The sequence below is a fragment of the Rhinopithecus bieti genome, unplaced genomic scaffold (genome assembly GCF_001698545.2).
Source record: "Rhinopithecus bieti isolate Rb0 unplaced genomic scaffold, ASM169854v2 scaffold_73682, whole genome shotgun sequence".
In the NCBI taxonomy this organism is placed as follows: Eukaryota; Metazoa; Chordata; class Mammalia; order Primates; family Cercopithecidae; genus Rhinopithecus; species Rhinopithecus bieti.
Window position 1 is genome coordinate 2,488,495 of NW_016829166.1, and position 12,656 is coordinate 2,501,150.

At 41.7% G+C, this 12,656-nt stretch overlaps 1 protein-coding gene across 2 annotated transcripts in view; it reads left to right on the forward strand.

Annotated features, from left to right (window-relative positions):
• Positions 1-12,656, forward strand: part of RALBP1 (ralA binding protein 1) — a 64,005-nt gene that overhangs the window by 19,566 nt on the left and 31,783 nt on the right. The window lies entirely within an intron of this gene.

Below are 12,656 nucleotides of genomic sequence, written 5' to 3' on the forward strand. Positions count from 1 at the left end.
TACTTGCTTGTTTTTCTCCCCAAGGCAGGCCATAGAAACTAAAACATGCTCTAATCTTCCCCAGCTTTTGTCCTGGAGCTGGCCATAAAGAAATTCTCTGACTTACATTGTCTGATTTTAGGTCATAAGACCCCCATTTCAGAATGGATCTTGTCCCATACCATGGAGGAAGGAATGCTGCACAGAGAGGCCAAGAAGAATCTGAACAAGATAGGCCTTACCGCATTTCCCCACTCAGTCTATTAGTATTAGATTATTAGATTATACCGTTTTTGTTCAGTCGCATTTCTGCGTGGTTGTCCATGCTTCAACATGCCTATCCAATGAAGTCTCCATCAAAAATTTAAGAAGATGGGGTTGCAAGAGCTTTTTGATAGCAGAACAGGTAGAAGTTCCTGGAGATTAGTGTAGCCAGAGAGGACATGGAAGCTCTAAACTCCTTCCTACATGCCTTGCCCTGTGCATCTCTTCATACATACCCTTTGTGTATCCTTTATAATAAATTGAACATAAGTGTAAACCTAAGTCTTTCCCTAGGTTCTGTGAGCTGCTCTAGCAAATTAATCAAACCCAAGGCAGGGGTGATGGGAACCCTGATTTATAGCTGGTCCTATAAGAAGTGTTACTGGAAAGGTGTCCTGATCCAGAACCCAGGATAGGGTTCTTGGACCTCACACAAGAAGGAATTTGAGGAGAGTCCATAAAGTGAAAGCATTCGTTTATTAAGAAAGCAAAGAAACGAACAAATTGCTACTCCATAGGCAGAGCAGCGGCATGGGCTGCTCGACTGAATATACTTATAGTTATTTCCTGATTCTGTGCTAAACAAGGGGTAGATTATTCCTGAATTTTCCAGAAAAGGGATGGGTAATTCCTGGAACTGAGGGTTCATCCCCTTTTTAGACCATATAGGGTAACTTGCTGATGTTGCTGTGGCGTTTGTAAACTGTCATGGTCTGGTGGAGTGTCTTTTAGCATGCTAATGTATTATAATTAGCGTGTAGCGAGCAGTGAGGACCAGCAGAGGTCACGTTCATCGCCATCTTGGTTTCGGTGGGATTTGGCCAGCTTCTTTACCACATCCTGTTTTATCTGCAAGGTCTTTGTGACCCATATCTTGTGTTGACCTCCTATCTCATCCTGTAAGGATGCCTAATCTCCTGAGAATGCAGCCCAGTCAGTCTCAGCCTTATTTTACCCAGCCCCTATTCGAGATGGAGTTGCTCTGGTTCAAAACCTCTGGCGGAAGCACAGGTAAAACAGCCTAGGACTTGCAATTGGCATCAGAATTTGGAGGCGGGCAGCCTTGGGGATTGAGCCGTCAACCTGTGGAATCTGATGCTATGGATGGTGTCAGAATTGAATTGGAGAACACCCAGCTGGTGTCCACTGCAATGCTGATTGCTTGCTTGGTGTGCGGAGTAAACCCCTACACGTCGTGGTATAAGAGCCGAGAAAAAACTGTTTTTCTACATAATCAGATTGTTTTATTTGTTTATTTTTCAGGGATAGTGTGTGCATCCATCAAGGAGTTCTTCTCTTTATCTCTTGATCTCTTTTTTTGGTGTTATTAGCAACCATTGATGATCATTGCCAGTATCCATTTTTATTTGTCTATAAAGTGGTGTAAACCAAAAATAAAATTCTAAGTCCCCAACTGACTGATGGACCCCCGTCTAGGTTAAGGCAGTTCCAATCTAAACCTGAAAAACTAGTTCAGGCCATGAAGGGAATGGGAGGTTGGGCATGCATCATTATACCCTCCCCTTGGAATTCAGACATAACTGACCAGCATTAACGTGAAAACAGAGATCTGAAGACTGACAAAACAGACTTTGTAGCAATAAGATACCAAATTCCAATCTGACTCTAGTATAGCATCACATGACAGATGGCAGGCCCTGAAAGCAATCAAGGTATTTCACCTCAAAATATATTTATTAGACATATTTTGAAATGGCCCAGCAAAGCTGTCTCTTGTGGGGAACATCTGCATTCTCTAGATAATCCCCTTCCCTTTGCAGATCTTTTCCCTGATCCAGGAGCAAATTAACTAGAGTCTGGCACCTTTTTAGGTCTGTTAAGAGCTCTGAAACCTGCTACCTGAGGTTTCATCCGCGTGATAAAAATCTTGGTCTCCACAACCCCTTATCTGAACCCAGATGCTCCTTTCTATTGAGTCTAGATCTTTAACTCTTTCAACCAGTTGCCAATCAGATAATCTTTGAATCCACCTATGACCTGGAAGCCCTGGCTTCAAGTTGTCCTTTATTTCCAACCGAACCAATGTACACTTTACACGCATTGATTGATGTCTGCCTTTAACGTCTGTCCCCCTGAAATATATAAAATAAGCTGTGAAACAGCCACCTTGGGCACATTTCTCAGGACCTCCTGGGGCTGTGTCATGAGTCATAGTGTCAGAGGCGTTTGAACCAGAACATCTCTATCTTGAACAGGGGCTGGGTAAAATGAGGCTGAGACCTACTGGGTTGCATTCCCAGGGGGTTAGGCATTCTAAGTCAGGATGAGACAGGAGGTCGGCACGAGATACAGGTTATAAAACTGGTCGTGGTGAAGAAGCCAGCCATATCCCACCAAAACCAAGATGTCAAGGGAAGTAATCCCTGGTCGTCCTGGCTACTCATCATATGCTAATTATGACACATTAGCATGCTAAAAGACACTCCCATCAGTGCTATGACAATTTACAAATGCCATGCCAATGTCAGGAAGTTACCCCATGTGGTCTAAAAGGGGGAGGAATCCTCAAATTCTGGGAAATGCCCACCCCTTTCGTGGAAAACTCATGAATAATCCACCCCTTGTTTAGCATATAATCAAGAAATAAGTACCCTTAGTACAGCAGCCCAGGCTGCTACTCTGCCTGTGGAGTAGCCATTCTTTATTCCTTCACTTTCTTAATAAACGTGCTTTCATTTTGCACTATGGACTCACCCTGAATTCATTTTTGTGTGAGATCCAAGAACTTTCTCTTGGGATCTGGTTTGGGACCCCTTTCGAGTAGCAGTGGTCCTTGCATCTGGCTCAGAATAAATCTCTTAAGTATTTTATAGAGTTTAACTCCTTGTTGATAATTGTAATTTTTTTTTTTTTGAGATAGGGTCTGTCACCCAGGCTGGAGTACAGTGGTATGATCTCAGTTCACTGCATTCTCGACCTTCTGGGCTCACGTGATCTGCCCACCTCTGCCTCCCGAGTAGCTGGGATCACAGGTGCACACCACCACGTCCAGTTAATTTTTTGCGTTTTTGATCAAGACAGGGCTTCGCCATGTTGCCCAGACTGGTCCTGAACTCCTGGGCTCAAGCCGTCTGCCTGCTTCAACCTCCCAAAGTGTTGGGATTACAGGCGTGAGCCACTGCGCTTGGCCTCCAATATTCTTTCATTTCTTCTTTACTTACTAGCTGTAAGATTTTGATAAAGATAAACTTGGCAGCATTAATACGTCACTTAGGAAATTTAGGATAAATGCTCGATTTCTCCCCAGCTTTATTAATCAGCTATTCAAAAAATGAGGTGTTCCTCTGGATCCTCCAAAGGTGACCCATGCATTTTTATTTTTTAGTATAATTATGCACTCATGGATTTAAATATAATGGATGCATTTTAGCTCACTGCAGTTGTTAATTTTATCGGCACTCATATTGTCCCCTCTTTGGCCAGTGGGAGCTTATTCAAGGACTTTTGAGTCCTTTCCATTCCAAGCATCTTTCATGACTTACTACTTTCTTTGGTGACTGATGTTTCTGTCTTATCTTGTGCATATTCTGCCCTTAGACCTGAAATCTACTTAACAGGAACACTTAAAAGTTCCCTTTATTATGTTGTTAGGTTCACACAACTTAATATGTATTTACGTCTCAACAACTAAAGAGAAAAACAGTTTTTCTCTACTCTCTCACAGCACTCTTACACCAGAAGGGTGTAGGGACTTCCCATATCAAACAGTAATCCAATTCTTGGCACACACTAGGTATTCTACAGCTTAATTAATGCTGGCACTGCACTAATCTGAAATTAATGCAGACCCCACAGGTTAAGGGCTCAGTCTTACAAGACTGTCCCCTACTTTAGATATCAATCACAAGTAGTGGGTCCCCAGGTTACCCACAACCATATCCCATTTGGCTCCAAATTGGACATTCCCAAGACCCCCTCTTCAGGTTTGAGAACTTGCATAAATGGCTCATAGAACCAGGTAAACACTTTACTTACTATTACTGGTCTATTACAAAGGATTTTTAAATTTTTTAATTTTTAAGATTTTTTAAATAAATAGAGACGTGGTTTTGCTATGTTGCCCAGGCTGGCCTCAAACTCCTGGCCTCAAGCAGTCCACCCGTCTGGTATTACAGGCATGAGCCAGAGTGCCCGTATTTCTTACTATATCACAGTATCACAACAAGTTAACAGCTGTTTGAAAAAATTATACATGTAAGTTGAAAGAGGAAATAATATTTTTATTTCACTCCTACATAAGTAAAATTACTAATGATTTGTGTGTGCCTGTAGGACAGTGTACAACTTGTAATACCTTGCAGTTATATTGGACATCACTACCCTCATTTCTTGTTCCATGATGATTTTTACATGGCACTTTTCTTTTTTCTTTTTTTGTCACATGACCCCAGAAAACTCAGTTTCACAAGATACATTGTCAAGAGGAAAGCAGTGCTATCTAATGTTGAAACTGAACTACTTTTAGCTAGTATTTTGTGCTGTTTCTGAAAGATGTCCAGTATTGCTGTTTCCCTCAAATTTAAGATGTCCCAAAACTCCCCTCTGAGTTTGCTTGCGGTGCCCCTGGGTGCTTCAGTGCACTCTTTGGGAATCTTGGCTAAATACTATTATCCAGGTCTTATTGTAACCAATGTGTGAATTTTATTTTTACTAAATAAATGTGTTGGTCCCCCCATCACCCCAGTTAAGTTCTAATTTAAGATTTACTTGAGGCCGGGCACAGTGTCTCACGCCTGTAATCCCAGCACTTTCGGAGGCCTAGGTGGGTGGATCACCTGAGGTCAGGAGTTCGAGACCAGCCTGGCCAACATGGTGAAACCCCATCTCTACTAAAAATACAACAATTAGCCAGGCATGGTGGCAGGCACCTGTAATCCCAGCTACTCAGGTGTCTGAGGCAGGAGAATCGCTTGAACCCGGGAGGCAGAGGTTGTAGTGAGCTAAGATCACACCACTGCTCTTCAGCCTGGGAGACAGAGTGAGACTCCGTCTCAAAAAATAATAATAATAAAGGCAAGAGTCCAAAGTGGGTTTTTCCCTCTGATACTTAATATATGTACAGTTATGTGTCACATAATGTTTCAGTCAAAGATAGACTGCATATACAGAGGTGGTTGCATAAGATTATAATACCATAACTGTACGTTTTTCTATGTGGAAGTATGTTTAGATACCAGTCTGTTACAGTTGCTGACAGTATTCAGCACAGTTACATGCTGTGCAGGTTTGTAGCCTAGGAGCAGTAGGCCACACCATATAGCCTAGGTGTGCAGTAGGCTCTACCATCCAGGTGGAAATAATTTGTTAATTTTTCTACTTTCTTGTCATTATCCCTTTTAAAACTTCAGTTTTTTTTTTTTTGTTTGTTTTTTTTTTTTTTTTTTTTTTTAGACAGGGTCTTGTGCTGTTGCCCAGGCTGGTGCCTTCATAGCTCACTATGGCCCTTGACCTTCTGGGCTCAAATAATTCTTCTGCTTCAGCCTCCTGAGTAGCTGGGACTATAGACACATGCCACCACACTCAGCTAATTTTTTTTTTTTTAGATGGAGTCTCGCTCTGTCACCAGGCTGGAATGCAGTGGAGTGATCTCATTTCACTGCAACCTCTGTCTCCCAGGTTCAAGTGGTTCTCTTGCCTCAGCCTCACAGGTGGCTGGGACTACAGGCGCCTGCCACCATGCCCGGCTAATTTTTATACTTTTAGTAGAGATGGGGTTTCGTCATGTTGGCCAGGATGGATGGTCTCAATATCTTGACCTCATGATCTTCCCGTCTCGGCCTTCCAAAGTGCTGGGATTACCACCGTGCCTGGCCCACGCTTGGCTAATTTTTTATTTTCTGTAGAGACAGGGTTTCATTGTGTTGCCAGGGCTGATCTTGAATTCCTGGGCTCAAGCAGTTCTTCCGCTTTGGCCTCCCAAAGTGTTAGGATTATAGGCGCTAGCTACTGCACCTGGTCCATTAATCCTTTAAGAGTTGTTATCAGCATGAAAAGGGCATTCATACATTCATATTCATTATAATGAATTTGAGAATTTCACATTTTCTAAACTGATTATACCTGCATATCTTGTCTGAAGCATGTGAGTAGGGCAGAAGCTAAAATAAAGATTAAGTCTCATGGTATAGAAGAAGGGTACAGAAAATAACCCAAATAAAGAGTAAAATCTTGATTAAAATACAAGCCTGAACAAAGTTAATAGATGTGAAAGGATTAATTATACAGCTACTAAATTGGATAATAATTGCTCTGTGGAATGTGTATGAGAAATTATTTTTGAGCCTGTATATGTGAATAGTTTGCATTTAGTGGGTCCTGGTCATAAACCTCAAACATGTTATCATGTGAAGAATTTCACGGTTGATATAAAATCTTTTAAACTTTATCTGCTTAGTCTGAAGGATTATTTCTGTCCCATTTCAGCTTATAAATGTAAAAAAGAGAATGTGCTCCCCATATCTAATGAGCTGCTGGTAGACTACACTTCACACACGTTAACTGTTGCTGGAGAGATTGAACCTGTCCAGCGTTACACACTGGGAGAGGACCCTAGGAAGCTGGAGAGGACCTAGGAAGCTGGTGTCTGATTTCCTCTGGACTTCACCCTATGTGCCTCTTCCTTTGCTCTTGTTTTCTATTCTTTCTCTATGATAGATATTAGTTAGCTGTGAGTGCAAACTATATGCTGAGTTATGTGAATCCTTCTAGCAAATCACCAGTCCTGGGGGTGCAGCCCCCAACACAGTAATAAATGACTTAAAAGGAAAACACTGTTCCCTGTCTCATCCTTGCATCTCTCTCAGTCTTAGTTTTTTTTTCTTTTAGATGTTTCTTTTGCTATTTGTTTCCTTTTTTCTCATAAAAAACTGCTATTTCTTGAGATGCCAGTTTTTGACATTATCTGTTAACTAGGTATTATGACAGATGAGGGTTTAGATTTCTTATACCCTTTCCCCAGTTCCCTGCCTTCAGTCCTCCAAAATGACCATTTCATAGTGTTTGATTAAGTCAGTATTAGTGTTATCATGATAACTAGATAAATATTGTATAATACTGAACAGTGGACTACAGAATCTTTTTTTCTTTGTTTTGAGACGGAGTCTGGCTCTGTCGCCCGGGCTGGGGTGCGGTGGCCGGATCTCAGCTCACTGCAAGCTCCGCCTCCCGGGTTCCCGCCATTCTCCTGCCTCAGCCTCCCCAGTAGCTGGGACTACAGGTGCCCGCCACCTCGCCTGTCTAGTTTTTTGTATTTTTTAGTAGAGACAGGGTTTCACCATGTTAGCCAGGATGGTCTCGATCTCCTGACCTCGTGTTCCGCCCGTCTCGGCCTCCCAAAGTGCTGGGATTACAGGCTTGAGCTCCCGCGCCTGGCCCAGATTCTTTTTCTTATCTAATTTTTCTTTCTCTTAGAGTTGATGGTTGTTTCTTATTTTCATTTGCTTTGTTTACTGTTTGTTTGTTTTCAGATAGGGTCTTGATCTGTTGCCCAGGATGGAACGTAGTGGTGAGGTCATGGCTCACCACAGCCTCGATCTCCTGGATTCAAGCAGTCCTCCCACCTCAGCCTCCCAAGTTGCTGGGACCACAGGCAGGTGCCACCATGCCCAGCTAATTAAATCTTTTGTAGAGATAGGGGTCTTGCTGCGTGGCTCAGGCTGGTCTCAAACCCCTGGGCTCAAGCAGTCCTCTCTCTTCGGCCTCCCAAAGTGCTGGGATTAGCAGTGTGAGCCACCATCCCAGCCTATTCTTATGACAGATTTATCCCAAAAGCTCCAGTGACTCTTCAACATGTCTTATTGTTGTTTTCCATGTGGTCAGATGTATCTGATTTCCATCATTCCTTGGAGCTCTTCTTCCTCGTGCTTCACTGTGGATTAGTTGATCACAGATTTGCTTTTATGGGGACTTCCCTTTGCTGCATTGTAGGGTTGGATCTCAATCAAGTCTTCCTGCTGTTTATTTACTGCCTTGCTTTTGTAGGAATTACTGAGAAAGTATATTATTGAGATTGTAAATTATTGGGAAAATAAATTTCTTGAGACTGTTAGTCTGAAAATGGCATTATTTGTTGTGGGAAGTAAGGGACCCTAAACAGAGGGACCGACTAGAGCCACGGTAGAGGAACATAAATTGTGAAGATTTCATGGACATTTATCAGTTCCCAAATAATACTTTTATAATTTCTTATGCCTATCTTACTTTAATCTCTTAATCCTGTTGTCTTCATAAGCTGAGGATGTATGTCACCTCAGGACCACTGTGATAATTGTGTTAACTGTACAAATTGATTGTAAAACGTGTGTTTGAACAATATGAAATCAGTGCACCTTGAAAAGAACAGAATAACAGTGATTTTAGGGAACAAGGCAAGACAACCATAAGGTCTGACTACCCGCAGGTCAGGCAAAAGAGCCCTATTTTCTTTTGCAGAGAGCCTATAAACGGACGTGCAAGTTGGGAAGATATCGCTAAATTCTTTTCTTAGCAAGGAATATTGATATTAATACTCTGGGAAAGGAATTCATTCTTTGAGGGGAGGTCTATAAACGGCTGATCTGGGAATGTCTGTCCTATGTGGTTGAGATAAGGACTGAGATACGCCCTGGTCTCCTGCTGTACCCTCAGGCTTACTAGGATTGGGAAACTCCATCCTGGTAAATTTTTGGTCAGACCAGTTCTCTGCTCTTGAACCCTGTTTTCTGTTAAGATGTTTGTCAAGACAATGTGTGCACCGCTGAACACAGACCCTTATCAGGAGTTCTGATTTTGCCCTTGTCTTGTTTCCTCAGAAGCATGTGANCAGGCAAAAGAGCCCTATTTTCTTTTGCAGAGAGCCTATAAACGGACGTGCAAGTTGGGAAGATATCGCTAAATTCTTTTCTTAGCAAGGAATATTGATATTAATACTCTGGGAAAGGAATTCATTCTTTGAGGGGAGGTCTATAAACGGCTGATCTGGGAATGTCTGTCCTATGTGGTTGAGATAAGGACTGAGATACGCCCTGGTCTCCTGCTGTACCCTCAGGCTTACTAGGATTGGGAAACTCCATCCTGGTAAATTTTGGTCAGACCAGTTCTCTGCTCTTGAACCCTGTTTTCTGTTAAGATGTTTGTCAAGACAATGTGTGCACCGCTGAACACAGACCCTTATCAGGAGTTCTGATTTTGCCCTTGTCTTGTTTCCTCAGAAGCATGTGATCTTTGTTCTGCCTTTTGCCCTTTGAAGCATGTGATCTTTGTGACCTACTCCCTGTTCGTACACCCCTCCCCTTTTGAAATCCTTAATAAAAACCCGCTGCTTTTGAGGCTCAGGTGGGCATCACGGTCCTACTGATATGTGATGTCACCCCCAGCAGCCCCGCTGTAAAATTCCTCTCTTTGTACTCTTTCTCTGTATTTCTCAGCCGGCCAACACTTATGGAAAATAGAAAGAACCTACATTGAAATATTGGGGGCGAGTTCTCCTGATATTTATTTTAACTATACACTTGAATGATTGTTGGAACTAATTTTCATTCAGTGTTTGAAGATACTTCTTTAATGTCCTTAAGCTTCTTCCAGTGTTTCTGTTGGCAAATTGGTCCTGATCCTGTGAATATAAGCTGTTTCCCTGGCTCCCTCGCCCACAGGACACTTTTTGGTATCATCTTTTCATCCCCAGTGCTCTGAAATTTCATGAGATGCATTGTCACAGTTCTCTTCATTTATTATGAGGGGTGCTTAGTGGTCCTCTCAAAGGACACTCTTGTCTTTAAATTCTGGGACAACTTATTTCCTTATTGTGGGAAAAACAAGAATGTGTTGTGTCTGCAAACAATGCCTACAAAATATAACATTTCCAAATAATATGTTAATACTGGTTAGTATTAAGTATATAAGGTATTGATAAGTCAATATTTGGATTCCCTTAATTCTAGATTAGAGAATTTTAATTTACAGATTATTTTTTAAAACTATAAATGTGAGGAAAGGTTGCTTTTAGTGAACTGAAGCCTGATACTTATTAATAAAGAGCATTTATAAAATACTGAATCTGTTTAACTTGTAAACTAGTTAAGCAAGTTATTGTTTTCTGGAATAGGCCTTTTATGTTTGGATAGTACCAAGTTTAATAAACTAGTAGACTTAATCTTGAAAGCTAATTTCAGGAGACATTAGTTTTCTTAATTTCTTTATCTTTATTTATATTGCTTTGTTCTCTTGCATGCGTGACTGATTCTTACTGTGTGTGCTGATTAATATTGGCATATGAGCAGAAAATACTACTTTAAGAACAATGTATAACCTAGTCCTTCAGAGAAGTGAGTGTTTGTTTGTTTGTTTGTTTGAGACGGAGTCTTGCTTCGTTGCCCAGGCTGGAGTGTGGAGCGCAGTGGCGCAATCTTGGCTCACTGCAAGCTCCGCCTCCCAGGTTCATGCCATTCTCCTGCCTCAGCCTCCCGAGTAGCTGGGACTACAGGCATGTGCCACCACACCCAGCTAATTTGTTTTGTATTTTTAGTAGAGACAGGGTTTCACTGTGTTAGCCAGGATGGTCTCGATCTCCTGACCTCGTGATCTGCCTGCCTTGGCCTCCGAAAGTGCTGGGATTACAGGCGTGAGCCACGGCTCCCGGCCTGAGAAGTGAATGTTTTTAAACTATTGTTTAGTTAAATTTGAGTCTAGTTTTGTGAACTTGTTTGTTTCATCTCAGTACTGTCATAACTGTACGTCTTACTTGAAATATTACTCATTTTCAAAGGTACGATTGTTTTTGGTTCTAAAGTAAAATTCTAGATATGTGGTTTTTGCTTTATACTTTGAATACTTTTGCTATTGCAGAAGTAATTTTTTTTTAATCTTCAGTTCTCTCTAGAGAGATACTGTTCTTTTACACAGGAACCAGCCACATGCTTTCATTTTGAAATGATAGAAATAGTGATAATTGGGTGTGAATGTAAGCTGTTTCCCCAGCTCCCTTACCTACAGGACACTTGGTATCTTTTTATCCCCTGTGCTCTGAAATTTCATGAGGTCAGGTCCATATTTGAAAAGGAAAGTCCTTTTCTTTTCTTTTTTTTTTTGAGACAGGGTCTCTCTCTGTCACCCAGGGTGGAGTTCAGTGGTGCCATCTCGGCTCACTGCAACCTCCGCCTCCTGGGTTCAAGTGATTCTTGTGCCTCAGCCTTCCAAGTAGCTGGGGTTACAGTCATGCACCACCATGCCTGGCTAATTTTTGTGTGTTTAGTAGAGATGGGGTTTTGCCATGTTGTCCAGGCTGGTCTTGAACTCTTGGCCTCAAGCAGTCCACCTGCCTTTGCTTTCCAAAGCACTAGGATTACAGGTGTGAGCCACTGTGTCTGGCCAACGTCCATATTTTTTAATGGCTCATGATCACATCTCTATAAGACATTCATGGCCCTTTGTTTTCCTTCTCAGAGTTTTTATTGAAATATAATTTAGGTCAGGTGTGGTGACTCACGCCTGTAATCCCAGCACTTTGGGAGGCCGAGGCAGGCGGATCATGAGGTCAGAAGTTCGAGACCAGTCTGGCCAACATAGTGAAACCCTGTCTCTACTAAAAATACACAAAAATTAGCCAGATGTGGTGGTAGGCGCCTGTAATCCCAGCTACTCAGGAGGCTGAGGCAGGAGAATCGCGTGAACCCGGGAGGTGGGCATTGCAGGGAGCCAAGATCGTGCCACTGCACTCCAGCCTGGGTGACAGACTGAGACTCCATCTCAAAAGAAAAAGAAATATAATTTATATTTAGTGAAATGTACACTTTGATAAGTCTTAAATGTATACATATTTATAGCCCACACGTCTGTTACAATGTAGATAGGAACATGGCCATCAACACAGAATGTTCTCTCTTGCTACTTCGTATTCAACCCCTTCCTCTTCTCCCCACCCTCATAACATTTGACACCTAGGTGACTACCTGTTCTAGAACTTACTATAAATACAGTCATACATTATGTATTCTGTTGTGTTCTTGTGCAGTTTTATGAAATTATCTGTTTTGTTGTATATATGGATTATTTGTTTCTTACTAAAAATGCTGAATAGTATTCCCTTATATGAATCCAGTCTTCTGTTTGTTGGCAATGTGGGTGTTTCTAGTTTTTAGCTGTTACAAATCAAGTTACTCTGATGATAAGCAGGGGTTTTTTGGTGAATATTTGTTTTCATTTCTTTTGGGTAAATAAGGAGTGGAATTGCTAGGTCTTATAGAAGGATATGCTTAAGTAAAGATACTGCCAGTTTTCCAAGTCTCAATGTGTGAGACTTCTGGGTGCCCCATATCCTTACCAGTGTTAGGGATTGTTGTTGTTTTTAAATATTAGCCATTCTAGATGATGTCTGTTGATGGCTCATTTTGATTTTAATTTGCATTTATTTGATATTT